We start from the raw sequence: 18,810 nt of genomic DNA, 5'->3' as shown, positions 1-18,810 counted from the left end.
TGTGGGGTCTTATTCACAACTATTCAACTCTGCCATTACTGAACAAAGCAGTCATGGTCAATATGTAACAAAATGAGTGTGGCTATATTACAGTGAATCTAAATTTATGAATCCTGAAATTTGAATATCATGTAACCTTCATGGGTCCAAATTATTTGTTTTCTTTTGATTAAAATTTATTTAAAGTATCATTGTTAGTTTATAGATCAGATAAAATCAGGTGGTCCCTCATCTAAAATCTCATGAACTAGCTCACTAGATTGTGATAAACTCAAGTTAAAAGAAAGTGTAAACATTTTTTATAGCTGTACTTCTGAGATTCTCTAAAGCCAGAGCCTACTAAACCCAGTTTATCAGCATCATTTGGTGAATAATATTTTTTGTTTTCTTTTTTTAATTTATTGATTTTAAAGAGAGGGAGGGAAAGATCAATTTGTTGTCCCACTCATTTATTTATGCATTCATTGGTTGATTTTTGTATGTGCTCTGACGAGAGATTGAGCCCACAACCTTGGCATATACAGACAATGCTCTAACGAACCAAGCTACCTGGCCAGGGCTATATTTTTTAATGCATTCTTAACAAAACATAAAACTTTTTTCTTAAAAGGTTAAAAAAAAAGTATATATCTATACTGTCCCCATTTATACAGACACCCCATCTCCAACACCAGTAGTGTGAAGATTATGTATTCAACTTCCTTCCAAGATGTTCTTAGGGACAAAGAGCATCAATCTTTCGTGGTCAGGGCAGCATCAGACTGGAGAGGATGACAGTAAGAATCAGGATAGCCCAGTCAGAGGTGTAGCTGAGGAATTGCCACAGGCAAGAAGGCACTGTTTGCCTAACGACAATACTGCTAACAGTAACTGCCAGCAACCATCAGAGAATCGCAGTGGAGACAGGAAGGGCTGAATTCCAGAAGGGACATTGGTCTCAGGGAGCTGATCCCACCAGACAGTCCTGGGGCCTCAGCCTACAGTTCAATCAAGCTTCGCAAACACCCTCTCAGTTTTGTTTTTTCAACCCCATTCCCTTGTGTGACCTCTGTGTTGGGCAGACATTTTGAGGATCAGAAAACCAGTATGTGGAAGGAAAGGACACAGGGCTAGGAGTTAGCTGACGAGGACTCTCGTCCCTTGGCCAAGTTACTTAACTTCCCAGACTAGCCTGGGGCCGATGAAGAGAAAGAACCACTAGTAAAAAAAATAAGAAATAAAGAGACAAAGGAGAAAGACAAAATACTCTAGCCTCAAGCCTGGAAAGTCTCTTTATGCCAAGAGTTTCAGGAACATTTAATATGAATTCATTCATTTTATATTTAAGTTCATGAGTCACATCCACTTTATGTTCCTGGTAAAAATTCCAAAAAGCCACAGAAAGGGGACAGCTCCATAATTGTGTCTACGGGCCCACATTTGTTTTCCAACCCCAAACAGAAAAGCCCGTCCCAGCCCCCTCTGCGAAAATCAACCCTTGATTCAAAGAGATGTTGTTCAATGATGATTATTACAGTCCCAGTCCCACCATCAGCTCACCAGGAAGTCTGTGGAGGGGAAGCAGGAAGCCCCGGCAGAACCTTTCTCTCATCAGAAAGCAACTCTACTTCCAAGCAAAAGATGGGTGACTTGGTGCAACAGAAGGAAAGATAATTTAGCCATTGTGTTCAGGATTAAGAAGCATCCCCATTGACTCACAAAAGCCTTTCATTGTCACTGGTGCCTGGAACCAAACATAATCTTCCCAGGCTCTTACTGGGGTGGAGGGTCTGCCGCAGGACAGGGTCACAGTCAGTTTGTGGCCCCTTATGGGCACTCCGTAGTTTAGCTTTGGTCTTCTCCACAGTCACAGTGCTCTTGTGCCATGTCAATGGTACCCACAAGCGGAGGAGCCTGCAGCTCACTGAAGACAGCAGCCACAAAAATGGCTCGGATGACATGGTGCAAACAAGCTGCTGGGCTAAGGCTCCAGTCCACGCTGTTGGGGGCCAAGCGGGACAAGTCAAGTTCCTAGAATTCCTTTGGATTTAGAACACTGCCCCCAAGGAGGATCAGCACTCATGGCACTAAGGTCCCGGCAAAGAGACCCTCTAAGTGGCTGAACTCTCCAGTTCTGCCAGGGTTTGTTGGCCTTTCCGGCTGCCTGCCTCAGCTGTGGCCCAAGGTTTCTTCTTCACCATGTCCTCTCCCTGGGAGAATGATTTCAGGAGACGTGATGAAGCTGTTTGTGGGGCAGAGGGAGATGCTGGCATTGGTGCATGACATGCCTCAGGAGTTCATAAGTAAATGGACAGCAGCCTTCCTGGCTAACAGGCCCGGGAGACACCGCTGGCACCATGCAGTCTCTGGGGCACGAGGATTCGGAAGGGTCGGGAGGTTCAGGGGGCAGAGGCAGTCTCAAGAGTTCTGCCCTGGGGGGTGGCAAGGGATCCCTCTGACCCCTCATACCACTCCAAATCAAGGATGGCGACTGGGGATTCCGACTCTGGGCTGGTGAATAATCTTTTAAAATTCTACTGCTTTTTTCTTTTAAAATGGGCTACAAATTCAAATGGTTTAAAGTATAAAAGTTAAAAGATAAAAAGTTTTCTTCCCGCTCCTGCCTTCCAGAAGTAAACAGTGTTACCATTTCTCATGTGTCCTTCCAGAGGTTTTCAGGTCATACGCCTGGGTATATGTATGTACATGGATATGTACATGCTTATGTATATAAATTAACACATGTATGTGTTTATGTGTATGTATGTTTCTGTAAATAGATATGATTGTTTATTCACATCAGTGTATATGTCCTTGCATACTCATGTATATGCGTATGTATATCTTTCTTTTTTAAAATATAAATACTAGCACACAATACACATGTATTTGCATTTTGGTTTTTTATAACAACTTTCTCAGCTTCATCCCCAAGGATTTAGTAAGTCAGTAAGGATAAATATTGTGTCACTTTTGGTCATTGAGCATAGAACAGTGCCTGGCACATAGCAGTGGCCACTCAGTAAGTATCTGATTGATTGATTGATTAATCATGAATATGGATTTTAAAGAAAATTCTCTGAATTGTTCTGATCAGACAGGCTTGGGAACTGTAATCCTAAACCAGTTTACTGTGTAACCTTGTATAATGCCTAATGACCAATACTGTTCTTTTATACAACTTATATTAAAAAACTTGCTTGGCCAGTTAAGGAATTAATATAAAGGTGTTTAGAGCTCTTGTTTATTAAAAAAACATTCTAATGGTAACCCTTAGTCAAAAAACACACAATAGGAGAGCAAATACTTGCGGTATCCTTTCAAAAGCTAACTTGATAGTAGTTTTTGGCTCTTCTCTGAGAAGGTATCTATATGATCTGTCAAAATTAACTGAGAGATATGTTTCCTTTTTTGAATATGGAAGAGACCTTCTTCCTAAGCCTGTACCCAAGTGATATCATCTCCCCATCCTGAAACAGAAGAGATATCAATGCATTAACTCAGGACCACGGAAGAGCTCTGAAACAGGTACGTGACAAGCAGATACTTAGGCTACCAAGCAGTCACTTGACATATGGATAGGAAATATAATTATAACTAGATATGAAGAGGTACTATCCTTTCGGATAGTAGTGCTGAGGTTTTGTGACTGTGTTTCAAACATCAAGGTCATGGCCTTGAACCCACAAAGTGCTCAATAAATGCTGTCATTAGTGATGATTGAAAGGGCATCTCTGGACCATGTAAAACCTCTGGTTTCAGAATGAACAGCAGAAAATAACAGTTAGTTTTTGCATACTTTGTAAGTCTATTAGGAATGCTTTGTGCCATATTGTACATGCCCTTGTATCTTGAGTGCCAAGAAATGCTGACTTCTTCTAAGTCATTATATATTATGATGAAGGAAATTCCAAATTTTGCTTTGGATTTTGATGTGATAAAAATTCTGATGTTTCATGGTTGAGAAACACAATAAAATACAGGTGTTCTGGAAGCACTCACAAGAGTGCAGGAGAGGGGAACAGAAAGCAATGAGTAGAGAATGACCCACTATTTTTTAAAAAAATGATACAAGTAGTTGGGAATGTATATTAGAGGTTACAGAATAAGATCATTGAGAAGAATGCACAAAAACATTCAGAAATACTGCAGTCTTTTCAGGAAATGTCTTGGTTTACAGATGAGAAAGATTAAGTTAATTTGAAAATAGAAGTATTTGTTTGGACCCAAATTTTCTTATATGTTTCACATGTTGTCAGACTGCAGTTTCTGGTTTTGATACCATGGCTAACAGATGGCCAGAAATGATAGAGCAGAATTATAAAACATGATAAACACATTTCCATGGTTTTCGCTTGTTGGTTTTTTTTTGATTTGTTCACTTTTCAGTAACAACTGTATTAAAATATAATTCACATACAAATAGAGTTCATCCATTGAAAGTGTATACTTTTTTGTATATACAGAGTTGTACAACCATCACTATAATTATCAGTTCTAGAACATTTTCGTCACTTTAAAAAGAAATCCTTTAGCTATCACCCCTTCTCCCTGGCCCTGAGAAACACCTAATCTACTTTCTGTCTCTATAAATTTCTTATTCTGGGTATTTCATATAAATGGAATCATACTATATGTGGTCTTTTGTGACTGCATGTTTTTCTTAATACAGTATTTTCAAGGTCCATCCATGTTGTGGCATGTATCAGCACTTCATTCCTTTATATGGCCACGTATTATTCCATTGTATGAATATACCACATTTTATTTACCCATTCATCAGTTGATGGACATCGGGGTTACTTCTACTTTTTGGCTTTTATGATAATGCTGCTATGAACATTAGTATACAACCTTTTGTATGGACATATTTTGATTTCTCTTGAGTTTCTATTTAGGCGCAGAATTGCTGGGTCACGTGGTATCTACATTTAACCATTTGAGGAACTGCCAGATTTTATTCAAGTGGTTGCACTATTTTGCACTCTTACCAGCAGTGTTGTTGGTTTGTTTTTGCCTGATTGTAGTATCTTAACAATGGAAGACATGTAATGTTAGTTTTATAATCTATCTGTAATAATCCTGAAAGATTTTCTTTACAACTTCGCTTGAACATGATAGTAACTTTACATGATATTCTGCATTAAATAAGAGTTATTTTAGGAACAGCCAGTGAGACTGAGCTCCTGCTTAATTTTTCTGTTCTGTTTTAAATATCATTCAATGCTGGAACTTCAGCAACGAAAGGAATTACTACTTACTTCCGTTCAGCTTAGTCCCACCAACGTTAGAGGAACATCTGCTGTATGTCTTACTCCTCTAGCACCGTGTATGTAACGGTGAGGTAACATAGTCCCTGCTCTCAAACAATTCATTGTAGGGGAGCCATATTGTATTATAATTATTTGTTATACACTTTATCTAGTAATCACAATAGGCCAAAAGTAATGCAGAGTTGGAACTCTCTCCAGGGTCTTTGTTCATGACCACAATTCTATTCCCAGCGATGTCTGCTTGTCTTCTGAGATTTTATTTATTCATATAGTATATACTTACTGAGTACCTACTGTTAATACATGCCAGATACTGGGATGGGTGTTGGGTGCTGGGCAGTTTTTTAGGCTCAAAAAACAGTTAGGATTTTTGGGTCACTGTTTTAGTTTTATTTTTTTGAAATTTTTATTATCTTTTCCCAATAATCTTTTCTCTTCTTTCTAACATACTCCCTACTTAATTGTTTGGTGTTGCCCCCTGTTCTGAGGGGTTCCATACATGACTGTACACTGTACCCAAACTCTTCCCTCTTACCCCGACCTTTAATTCTCATTCTTTCTGAACCTCAGTCTCCCTTGTTTCCTGCATGCTAATAGATGGCAAAAGGCTTAGTCAAATGGAAACCAGTTCTTAGCGATGGAGTTCCCAGCTGATATCAGTCATCTTCCCTATTAATATAGTTTTTAAATAACTGAAATAGCAGACTCATCAAGTTGTTTAAAATTTACCATGTATATTGAGTATACTTCTCATGAAACTCACCAAACATTTAAAAACAGATGTTTGAAAATGAGTACACAGAATGTTGCTGACTTATGGTACAGTTGACGCATTCTCTTTGACTTGGTCCTGGAGGGTCTTAAAGGGCAATGATAAGTTTAGTATTCCACACTTTAATACTACTGAGCTCATTGTTTTATAACTATTGTGATTAGAGAGAAATACATAATAAACTATACTTAGGAAAATATTTCCTTCTTTTATTTCTTTCTAAAAACTTACTGGTCTTTTGGGTGTCCAGTTTCTGTGGTTTTGAACTCAAGTAGAATGAATTAACTTGGCTGCACTTTGATGGACAATTGGCTGGTACTCAATACATCTGTTAAGAAAAGAACGCACTTGGAAAGTCAATATTTTAAAATGTGAAATTATGCTATAATTGGTCTCCATTTGTTTGCTCCATTTATATACTATTCCAAGTAGTGGTCAAGTGTTTTGTGGTTTGTACTACTAATTTTAAATTAGCTAGGTAGAGATAAATGATTTTGTTCCCATTTCTGTTTTTGAGAGTTTTCTCTATAAACGGTTTCTTTACAGATGAAGATAAATTTTTTTTTTATGGGAAATGATTTTGAGAGTTTTCTCTATAAACGGTTTCTTTACAGATGAGATAAATTTTTTTCTTAGGCCAAAGGAAAGCAGTAGTACAAAATAGAAATGTTTTCTAAACAGGTAGCCAATAATAGATCTAGATGATAATGCCAAAAACCACAGCAGCTGTTTTCTGGAGTCAATATAGCAAACACTTGGTTAACCAAAAATCTCGGGGTGGGGGGTGAGGGGGTGGGTGGGTGGTGAATAAAATATAATTTTGTGGGGATTTTTATATAAAATAATTTCAAATTATTTTTTTTGCCTGCATAGAGGACAGGGAATTGAAGTTAATTTTTTAAAAAGAGTTTATTTATTTATTTTTAGAGAGGGGCAGGAAAGGAGAAAGAGAGGGGGAGAAATATCAATGTGTGGTTACTTCTCACATGTCCCCTACTGGGGACCTGGCCTGCAACTCAGGGATGTGCCCTAGACTGGGAATTGAACCAGTGACCTTTTGATGTGCAGGCCAGCACTCAGTACAGTGAGCCACACCAGCCAGAGCCAATTTTGAGGGATTTTAATTGCCTTTAGGACATCACTATGACACATCAATTAATATTATTTTCATGGACTCTGGTTACCGAAGTTATAGGCAACCAAACCACTTCACCACTATTTCAATAAAAGCTATAGCAAATTGTTATTGTTTTTCAGCTGATTTGATTCACTCTGAAAAAGCAGCTGATCCTTTCTGGGTTTTGTTTTTGCCGATTTTAAAGTGGTAAGTAACAAAATGTTCCAGTAGAGTTTGCTTTATAAGTAGTCTTTGGGTAAGGAACGAGAAATTTTAAAACAACCCTAATGGCTCAGTTTAGAAGCCAAAATGAGATTCTAATACCTTGTGAGAGTGTCTGAGGAGGCCTCTCTTCTTCTTTGATTGCGATGGCAAAGTTGGAAGAAACCGCGACGAGTAAGAGGCAGAGGGCTGGAGCTGACTGAAGCATCACGTGTTCTCCAGAGTCCCTCAGAAGCTAGATGGTAGAAAATAATTTTTAGAATCCAGTAGGTTACTTCAAACTACCATTTAAGATTCAGTCCACACCTACGCTGACAGTTTGCTCTGCTTGTCTGAGTTGACATGGTACATCCTAGGACTTTCATTCACGTGTTATTTAAAAAATATTTTAAAAAGGCAACCAACTCAATAAATGTCCACTTGGTGAAAAGCTGCATTCTGGGCATCCTGGGAGCAGTGCAGTGAGGTTGGAAGAAAACTGGACTTGGGCACTCACAGCTCAGTTCCTACTACATTGTAGTGCTCATAGCACTGTAGTGAAACTCAAATAAGATCGGGTTTATTGAAGGTCTTTCAACTAGGATGTGCAATGCAAAGGTGACTTTGGCATGCATGAGTATTCTTTTGATTCTTTTTGATCTGACGGATTGAAACAACATTTTAACTCTATGCCACGATAAAAAGATTAGGCATGCACAAATATTGTTTACAAGAGAATTCAGAGGAAAAAAAATAGAATATGGAGGTTTCTTGTTTTTCAAGTCCTGTCATTCATCATTCTCATTCTTCACCAGTCACTCAGCCTTTTGCCCTTCAATGTACAACCCACCTCTTTAAAAAATCAAATTTATGGTTACATTGCTATAAATTAAATATACATGTAAAGAAGAAGAGACTTGCTGTGTCTGTAGTTCTCTCTTGGTTTGCTAGAATTCAAGAAGATTTTTAAATTAATGTACTGCCCCTTATACTTTGCATGTAAAGATGTAATCAAAAGTCTAAAGTTGGGTCTGAGCTGGGCTTAAACCATTTGATAAATATGTTGCATGGAGTGATTAATGCTTGTGAAATGTAGTTCAGCGACAGCATTTGTAGCATGTAAAACCCTTGTGAAAAATAGTTAAGATATGCAATTTTGAAATCACCACAAAATATGAAATAAATGTAGAGAAATCTTTCATGCTTACTTAAAATTCCTTTGAAGCAGTTTTCCTGTTGACTTACATTATTTTAGTGGTGCATTCCCCACCAAAAGAGTGAATGACTGTTTTGTGATTCTGCTTAACGTTAATATTGATAATATGTAACTATACTAGGCATTTTAGAAAAATTGAAAGATTAATAAGATAAATGCACCTTAAAATAACTTACTCTTTGACAGTGGAAATAGGCTTATTATGTATGATAGCAACCGTAGTCAAGGAGAGAACAACCTGGCAGTGGGAATTTTATAGATTCTAGTATCCTCCGGACACTTCCTCAATCTTCTCATTCTATTTTCTGCTCCTTGCCAGTGGTGTAGTCTGCCTCTGGGTTGAAAAGGGATGCCATTCCAGGTCAGCCCTACTTAAATAATTTGCCTTCCTAATCTGCAAGGAACCTATTTTTGAATCTCTGTGTTGTTTAATTATTGAAAAATCCTGTTAAAAAAACAACTGTGGTGCCTGATAGGAACATCAAGTCAAATTCCTATAAGTTATTAATACCAAAAAAATTCAGATTGCTATTTTTTACCTTAAGGACTAGTCATCTTGTGCCTTAAAAACTGAAATAAAGACTGGGTAGGTTTTAATAGGGGATAAAGGGAGCTGAACCTGGAGCACAGAATCCAATGTAGGGAGTGTAGTCTCTGTCACGTTGAAAACTGCAGCACTGAAATTGACGCAGCCATCTAAGGCAGGGTCTTAGCCTTGATCCAGTAACTTCTGGAAAGTTTAGGATTGAGTTACAGGATGGTCGAAAAACCCTGAAATTATATGTAAAATTTTATGTGCCTTAGTTCATTGTCCTGGGGAAGGATCCTTAAGATTATTCCAGGGGTCTGGGTTAGGAAGCAGAGTTAGGAAAAGTTAATCTGAAGAAAGCATCAGAAAAGGTTCTCCACAGTAGAGACAGATAAGTCGGTGAAATCTGTACTGAAAGAGAGAAAGTATAACTTCACCATTCTCCTGATTTGAAGCTGTGAAGTTTAGGGTTGAGTGGGAACCAACTGTTTTTTTTTTTTTTTTTAATTTCAAGTTATTGTATATTATTGTCAAAGACTGCTCTTAAAAAATCAAAATAATTTTGAATTTTTCCCAAAAATAATTGAAAAAATATTGATTTTCTGTTTTACATTATTTGATTGTGAAATAGATATTGAATATAATCTATGATAAAGCTGATGAACTTATATGTTTCTATTTTTGGGTGAACATGTTTTCCTTGGTAAAATAGAACGCACAGACTGCTGAGGGCTCTTTAACCCCAGCCGCATGGTTAAGCTGCTTTGGGGACGCGGATGCGGATGGAAACGACAGGGTCATGGCCCCAGAGCAGCCTGCGAGGCTTTCAGGAGGCACGTAACCAGATGCACGTAACTAAATGTCCACGATTAGGTCGTTATAAACATTGGCCAGTGAGCATTTAATACACTAGCATTTTACTTTTCAAAAGTAATTTAACATAAACCATTTACTTAGATATTATATAAAATATTTCCTATTTCAAAATAAAACGAAATTTAAAAGAAAACGAGAGAAGAACAATTGTTACCTGTAGCATAATTTTTGAAGGGTCATTTTTGGTCAATCCTAGTTTATTATAATATCATGAATGTAACTGGAGAATAAAAGTATGAAGCCAGCAAAGGAAATTCAGTTCATTAAAAGAAATATATACAATTTCATTGAATATTCCCTACCCTTTACCAAAGACCTCACTTTTGAATAGCAATCATACATAGGTTATTTAAATATAGCAGAGCTTGACCACTGATTAAATAATTGGGAAATTTTGCTTCCTTACCTGAACTAGCCAGTGTTCTTGCTGGAAGTGTATTCTGGATGTTTCTGGTTAAAAATGGGCGTGGATTTATAGACACAGGAAAACACACACATCTCTGACCTGCAGCCCCACCTGCATTGAAACAAGAGCACATTCACCTGCAAACTTACAAAAATAGGCTTGTCTGAAAAACCCTGAACTTCTTTCCAGTTCTCATGATACTCATGCTAAAAAACCCTTCTCTTGTCCTCTAAATTAAGATGGAGCGTCCTTCTAAAAGGAGGTGAAGTACAATCTTTGGGATTTCTTCTCTTCTGCCCTTTACAAGGTAATTTAATGTTTGGCTGGAATTCAACACCAGAAAAAAATAAAAAGGGAAGAAGAAAGGAGCTGGTTTGAGTGCAGGAACTGTGTGTAGACCATTGTTCTCAGTAAAAATTCAGTGAGGCTTGCAGATTAGATATAAAGGAAACAAATTCCTAGGGGTTACTCTGTTTACAGGAATGCAGTTAACAGCTAAAGAGATCAGGTCTTATTTTAGAAAGAGAGAGAAGTTGGTGGGGAGAGATGGAGGGGGAGAGAGATGCTGTTTTAAAATTTAACATTTTTATAATTTGATTACTCTTTACAGTCTTTCCATAAAACCTTTTACTTTTACTATGCAAACAATAGGAAAGAGGCAATTAAATAAGTTTGTTTATATTTATCTAAGTTTGATTTAAATTTTTTAATAATTAATCCATGGTTACAGTAAAATATTTTTTAAGTGTAGAATTGCTTTGAAACAAGTAAAATGCTCTTCTCCCTGCTCCAGGACTGTGTTTCCTTGTGTACCTCACCCAACTCCCCCCACCCTCACACCCTCAAGTTCCACTTCCTGGAGTTAATCACTGTTAAAACGATCTAAGGCAGGGTTACCAAATCTGCCCCATCTGTTTTTGTACAACCCAGGAGCTAAGAATTATTATTGCATTTTTATAATGGTTAGGGGGGTAAAAATCAAAGTAAGAATCATATTTTGTGACACATGAAAATTCTATGAAATTCAAATTTCTGTGTCCTTAAACAGAGACTACTGGATGGGACCCACCCACGTTCATTTCCTTAGGTATCGTCTGTGGCTGCTTTTGCACTGTGACTGCAGCGCTGAGTATTGCGACAGTGACTGTGTGGCCGGCCAGCCCTAGAGTATCTACTGTCTGGCCTTTTACGAAAATGTTTGCTGAACTCTGCTCTAGGATATTGTTCTTCTTCTTTTCTTCCCTCCTTCCTTTCTCTTCCTCCTTTTCCTTTTCCCTCTCCTTCCTTCTTCTCCTCTCTTTTTGTCTAATTACTCAATATGGTAACAAATGAACCACTAAGGAGGGGGTGATGATTGTTATGCTTCTGACATTAAAATGAATGTGCTTCTAGTATTTTAACTTTAGACAGAGTTCTGGTTTGATTGACGATGTTAAGAAGGTAGCCTTTACATATTCCTATACTACATCTCTCAAAATCAGGAACGTTGGATTTTGTTTTATATAGCTGGATATAGTACATTTATAGTTTTCCTCGCCGAACTTCTTTGTGATTCTGAGAGAAACCCATGTAAACAGTCTGCAGTATTCTTGTACTATACCATTGATTTGTATATTTGTTTAAATTCTGCTTTATTCCTTATAAAGGATTCTCAAAGAGAGCCTTCCTTGGGACAGGCTATTCAAATAGAATTCTACCTGCTGAAGATGAGGAAACTTGACCTACAATTTTAATTTTAAACCCAGAATTTGCAAAGCAAAGTGAGTCATGTTTTCCTCTCTCAGAGAATGGTGGGAATGCTTTCACCTTGTTCTTGATTGAGTGGCTTATAGAAAAAGCTCAAAAGCATCCGATGTCCATGCTCAACTCCTCACATGTTATTTATTTTAATGGATAATGAGATGATAATGAGAAAGAAGTCAAGTACCAAAGAGGGAGTGAAACTGGGTCCCAGGGTGTCTGAGCTGATCCGTGTCATTTGTCCTCTCCCACTGGTGTGACCAGGTATTATAGTTCCTAAACCAGGACAACTTTAAGAATAAAAAGAGGTAATAAAATCAATGGGCATTACATAATTTTTAAGCGATATTTTGAAATATGTATATGTCAGCTAAAACTAGTTTTTCATATAATAGATTACAAAGAGTTCTATTAAAGATTATTCTCAACAGTAACATTTTTAAGAAAAATTTTATTTATTTTTAGAGAGGGGGGCAGGGAGGGAGAAAAACATCCGTGTGAGAGAGCAATATCGATTGGCTGCCTCTTTTATGTGCCCTGACCAGCGACTGAACCCGGCAGCCCAGGCATGTGCCTCGACTGGGAATAGAATGGGCAACCCTACTCCTAGCAGGAGGGCGCTCAACCAACTGAGCCACACCGGTCAGGGCAACAGTAATATTGAAAACAGTGCATTCCCGTCCATTATGGAAAAATTTAAAACATTGTTTTTTGTATGTGTTTATGTTAATTAGTTTCTTAGCTGTAGTTGTCTCTGGCACCAGGCGACTCATGTTTTCCTGAATATTTTTCTGGTGTTATTGGTCTTTAGTTTTCTCAATGAGACCTTATATTTATTTGTTAATAAAATTGCTTGCAATCACCTTCAAAGTTGTTCTTATGGTAAATATGTTCGGGATTGTCATCAGCTTTAATGGGCACTTCTCTGTAGACCATACTGTTTTTAATTAAGAACATATTCTTCCTGTAGCTGCTCGGTTACCTGGTAAGATTGAGAAAATTTATTTCAGTGGTGGATAGTTTCAATTCTAATTTTAATCTTATTGAAAAATTGTACTGTGCTGAGTCTCTGTTAAGAGTCTCTTCCTCAAGAGAAAATTTTATAAGATGAAACATGTAAAATCAGTTACCGTATCTCTTCATGATTATTTTAAATATTTCATTAGATTTCCAAGCTACAAAATTGAAGGTCTTTTCTATTTCATTCTATTTGGGAACAGAAGATAAATTTAACCAGTTAAATAAAGACTCTTTAAATAAGTCAAGATATTCCATAGTTGGGACTAATTCTTTCAAAAGTAATGACCCATATTCTTATAAGATTAATTGGTCACATAGTCATAAATTGAATTTAGGGTTAGGATTACCTATCCACTTTGTGTGTATGTTTGTTTGTCCATGTGTCCATGTTTCACTTTGTCAGTCTGTATAATATATAGAAAATAAACAGTACAAAAAGGTCAACAGTAGAAAATAGATCTTCCTCCCATCTTCCAGCTGTGGGTCTCTTAACTAGATAATAACTTTCAACTTCTTGAGTCTTATTCCAGAAATATTTTCTCTATATTCAAGCATATCTCTATCTATGTCTCTATGTATCTGTCTATTTATCAACTCTGTGTATATCTGCCTATGTATTTTTTATTATTAACACAAATGGTGCCATTCTATCACCGTCTGACCCTCTATTTTCCATTTAATGATATTGAATATTGCACCATATCAGAACAGGTATTTATGAAACCATTTAGTAAATCAAAGAGAAAGAACATGCTGTAGAGAACTTCATCTGTCTTTATTTTCTAAATCTTATAGATGCAAATACTAACTTTAAAAATGTTGTTTTCTCGGGGAGAGGTGAAAACCCTAGATTCTTTGAATTAAAGGAACAGATATTCTACAGGAGTTATTATTGAGCAGTGGTATTTTATATCAAACATTTAAAATCAATGTTTTTATAAGCCTGTCATGTTCAGTGTCTGCAACCTATAGATTCTAGCTTGTCAAGAATGGTTACATTTCCCATCACAAAATAATAACCCTTTCATTAAGCACCTCAAGTCTCTTTTTCAGGGCAGTACAACTAAACACTTTGTAGACATGTGATATTTTCATAATATGACTATAAATGGAATTTATTCCTTGGTTCTTGCCCTGTGGGCCAGATAAAATGAAATAGATTTGTGAATGTAGCTTTTGGATTATTGATTCAAGTCCTTTGGTCAGGCTCTTACCCATAGTGTGTGGGGGTAACATTTTATTTTTATCCATAAGATGTCTCTGTGCCTTGACAGAGCAGAACTTCCCCCCAACCCCGGAAGGAAGGATATCAGAGACCTAGGCTGGCCACTCAGTTTCCCCATCCTGTTGGGGGAAAGCCTGGTTTAGAAATTACGGGTGAAATTAGAGCAGGGAGTGCCCGTTTGGGAGGCAGCCATGACAAGTCTGCAGAGGGATCCAAAACTTACTTTCAAATGGGCGAGGAGCAGTACAGACCATGGGAAGAAGAAAGCGGAGCCCGAGTGCCACAGGACCCGGGAAAGAGAGGAATGAGGCGTGGGCCTGGGAGTGAACGGGCAGGACTCTCAGGTGATGCATGGACAGCTGGCTCCTTTTAAAGAGCTGGAGAGAGAGTGGACGTGGCCTTGTCATGAGATTAGAGGACACAACATCTTAAGATGGCAAATAGAATGTTTATAAGGAGATAAATTTGAGTTTAAAAGCTTATGATTTAATCTGTAAAAACAATTATATTCATAAGCTGCAAATGTGAAAGCACCAAGCCACAGAATAAATTTTATTTCTAAGGGAATCATTGTGTAGGGAATCGTTTTAGCTTGATACTTTCAAAAAATACTAATAGAAGAATGTTCCTTGAAAGAAGGTACAGCTCCTCCAGCTGGTATGCCGCTTCACAAAGTCAAATGCAATACTTTGTCAGGGTTCTTAGGGACTAAGTATTGTACATAGAAATCTACAATGAAAATTAATGCTTAAAAACATTCTACAAATCAATTGAATTGTATGTTATAATTTTCTAAGTACAAATTTTGTTTTATGTGCTTGGTGAGTGAATCATACACCATCAGTTCTAAGTCCTGCTAAAGCTCTTTATTTCTTTTCCCTCTCTTTTGTTCCAGATAATACAGGATTTTAATTTTGCACTTTACACTTGCTATATATCCCTTTTAAAGAATTACTATACTAAATACTGTAGACTATTTTTCTTTCACATAGGCCTCTTTTCTGAAAGACACTGATTTTGTTCCAATATTCCCTTTTCTCTGTGGTGTTACATATTTAGGGGAGGTGGGCCCCATAGCTAGCTCCAGAGAGAAATCTTCATTATATTCCAGTGGTTTTCAACCAAGGAAATCTGGCAATGAATGGATACATTCTTGATTGTCACAACTGGAGAGAGTTCTAATGGCATTCAGTGACTAGAGGCCAGGAGTGACTTTTAAACACCCTGCAATGCACAGGTCAACTGCTACAACAAAGAATTATATCCAGGCCAAATGTCAACAGTGCCACAGTTGAGAACTCCTGGCCTATTTTAATTCAATCACAGTGGTCCCATTCTAAACCAGTGTTGGCGTAGCACGAACATGTGATATGATTCTGGCCAATGAAATATAAGGGGAAATAAAGAAAGGGGATTTTTTCCTCATTAATAATTTCAGTAAAGGAAATGGCTCCTTTTCCATTGTATGTGATAATGTGGCAGCCACCTTGTTATAATGAGAGTGGTTAAGAAGGATAAAGTAGATGTGCCTTAAAGAGCCTAAAAAAAAGATGGAAAGAATCTGTGTATTTAAGTATATGAGTCAGTGTTTTAACTGTTCTTGGAACCATTGTGACTTAGGGCTTATTCTATAAAAAAATAAATTTGTTGGCGGTGGTAAAATGGAAACAACTGTACTTGAACAACAATAAAAAAAAAATTGTTTCTACTGTTTAAGCCAGCTAAGTCAGAGTTTTTGGTCACTCTTAGTCAACATCATCCTAATTGATAAAAGTATTTAGCATTGGCTTGTTTCATAATTAAACTTTCAAACTTTGTTGACCTCTAGTTTCATTGACTTCATTTCTCATTGACTTTTCTTTCATGTCATATCTTTCTTATGGATTTTTTCTTGTTTAATAGAATTTTAGAGCAAGGGTACATGGGTGATATACATTGATCTGTGTAAGTTTGAATGTCTTCCTGTTCTTCTCATGGGAGTGAGAACATGCTTGGATGTTAAATTATTTGTGGTTCAGTAAATTCTAGATGTATCTGTTTCATGTTCTACCTGTTAAGTATCTTCTACTGTTTAGTGTAGAAGAAAGATCTGAGACCAATTTGAATCTATTGAAATTAAAAAGATTTAATCAAGATATTGTAAAGTATATGTTTCTACTCTTTAACTTTGCCTAGAACTCACTAAATTTTTTTTTAACATAAACACCCAAGCCTGTGTTCAGTTCCTAGAAATGCCTTTTTGTCTTACTAAGTAACTGGTTGTTGATTTTCATCCTGTTCCACTTTTTCTTTCTGGAAACCTTGTTTTGTGTATACTGGATTTTTGACACTATTATCTATGTGTCTTTAATAATTTTCATCTCTTTAGCCTCTTCTTCAGAGGTCAGAATTCCTCAGGTTTGTTTTCTAACTAACTGGTTTGATTCTTGTAGTATTCAGTTTATTATTGCTTCCATTAATAGTATAGAAGTTAGTGGTTATACTTTTCAATTATAAACCTATTTTGTGTTTTTTAAATTGCTCTCTGTTTCCATCACAGATATTGTTTTTATACATTTAAGGTAAGGTGCCTCTGTAGAGATGTGTCCAGCCAAGTAGTAAACCTTGGGGGTGACCTCAGTTTCCTAAGCCAACATCACTTTGCCAGATTTACACTGTGGGTGCCTTTGTGGCTCTCCCAGTGTATGAAGACTCCAGGTTTTATTGTGCCTTCTGAAAACTCCAGTAAAATTGAAATATATTCCCACCTACCCTCCCATGACTTAGCCTTAGTTTAAGGTGTCACTGCTAACTTGCTAGAGGGGTCCCTTCATTTATGCTCCTAAAAGCTTTCCTTTATTGCTTAGATTATGGGCATATTTTTCCTTCTTTCACTCCGATCTTGCCTGTGCTACCTTAAAAAGATGCTTTGAATTTTTCAGTTGTTCTAAGAATACCCTTCTGTGGTTTACAAGGAGGTAGAAAAATTTCTCCTACAATATTCAAAGGAGACTTTTGAAGAATGGGGGTTCAGGTTACCACCTTGAATTGAAAGTCACCATTTACTCCACTTTAAGTTGAGGCTAAAATAGGTTCAGTGATTTGGCCAAGCTCATGGTGACAGAGGCTGTGATCTTTTGAACCCAAATTTGGTATTTTTTGTCTATTAATCCTGCAGAGGTTGAGGTAAAAAAATAAATTGCAGAGTAGGCCATGTGTATCTGAGAGATATGTTCATTACCAGTATGTGCTGAAATGGAAACCCCACCCCCCACAAAAACACTGCAAATTAGCATTTATTATATTTACATTATACATGATTTTTTATTTGTTTTTAGCTACAATCTAGAAATTATTAAGCAAAGAAATATAAAAACATGAAGAATAAATTTTTTTCTTTTCAAGTAACAGAAACATGCCCTAGAGAAGAGGGGTAGGCAAGCTCTAACGCCTGGAATAGTGGCCCCGCGGTGGGCCAGGATGGGGAACTCCTTCTGCAAGGTTGATTGGAGAGAGAGCAAGGACATGAAAAGGTTTTTTGTTTTATTGCATGCTTCCCAGAGGGACCACTGACTTTAATCGCAGATTGTATAAGGCTTCCTCTAACATTTGTATCAATGCCCTAATAGTTGCCATGAAGACTTATTACTCGCAGGAGTCCCTGGGGGAGGAGTGACCACGGCGGTTCGCCCTCTGCTCCCAGCCTCCAGAAGTCCTTCTGACCTAGGGCCATTGTGTCTGGGTTCAAATGCCTGATTTGTAGCTACTGTGTCCCCAGACAAATTATTCATTAAATAGAAATGATAATAACGTTCATCTCACAGAGTTCTCAAGAAGATTAAATGAGCGTGAACATCAACAGTGACAGAAAGAACCTTCCCAGACATGTCCAGCATTGGACCAGGCTTTCTTGTAGTCAGTTTGAAATAAGACAGAGTGCAAAGCTCAAGTTGCTTTCTTTTTGGGGAAGAGAGAATGAATATTAACAAAATGATGTTTGATTAATGTCCAATAAATATTAGTTTTCGTATTTATTCTTATAACTATTATTCAAATGAGTCCACTAGCCCAGAAACTAAGTAAGAAAGCTGTCAATAAGACGGACTGGTTGGGTGGTAGGTATAAAACAATTGGGGAAAGTGGAAACGTCTCTTAAGAAACAGCCAGTTTCTAAAAACTATGATTCAAATAGTTTGAAGCAATAATTCCATTTTCATTTTAAATAATCTTAACTCCGTTTTGGTTATGTTTTTAATGGCCCAACAAGCTATTCTAATGAGGTTGAAACCTGGAGAGCCGTCAGTTGGGAAGGGCTGAGCTGACACCATTCTCGGACGCTGACGTTAGATGTCGCTGCAGTCCAGGGAAAGCCAGCCAAGCAAAAGATGGGTGAAGTGGAACTTGAACAGGAAGGGGGAAACTGCCTTCATATTTTGGCACGAAGTATTTGGAGAAGAATCTGTTATGTCAAGGTTTA

The 18,810-nt window shown here is 37.3% G+C and overlaps 1 pseudogene; it reads right to left on the bottom strand.

Moving 5' to 3' along the window:
* Positions 1 to 1,654: 1,654 nt before the first annotated feature.
* Positions 1,655 to 18,810, bottom strand: part of LOC129063054 (MAD2L1-binding protein-like) — a 45,520-nt pseudogene continuing 28,364 nt past the window's right edge.

The sequence above is a fragment of the Pteronotus mesoamericanus genome, unplaced genomic scaffold (assembly GCF_021234165.1).
Source record: "Pteronotus mesoamericanus isolate MK-2021 breed Mesoamerican mustached bat unplaced genomic scaffold, CSHL_Meso_final scaffold_85, whole genome shotgun sequence".
Classification (NCBI taxonomy): Eukaryota; Metazoa; Chordata; class Mammalia; order Chiroptera; family Mormoopidae; genus Pteronotus; species Pteronotus mesoamericanus.
Note: the sequence above shows the minus strand (reverse complement) of the source record. Positions and strands in the feature narration are given on the sequence as shown.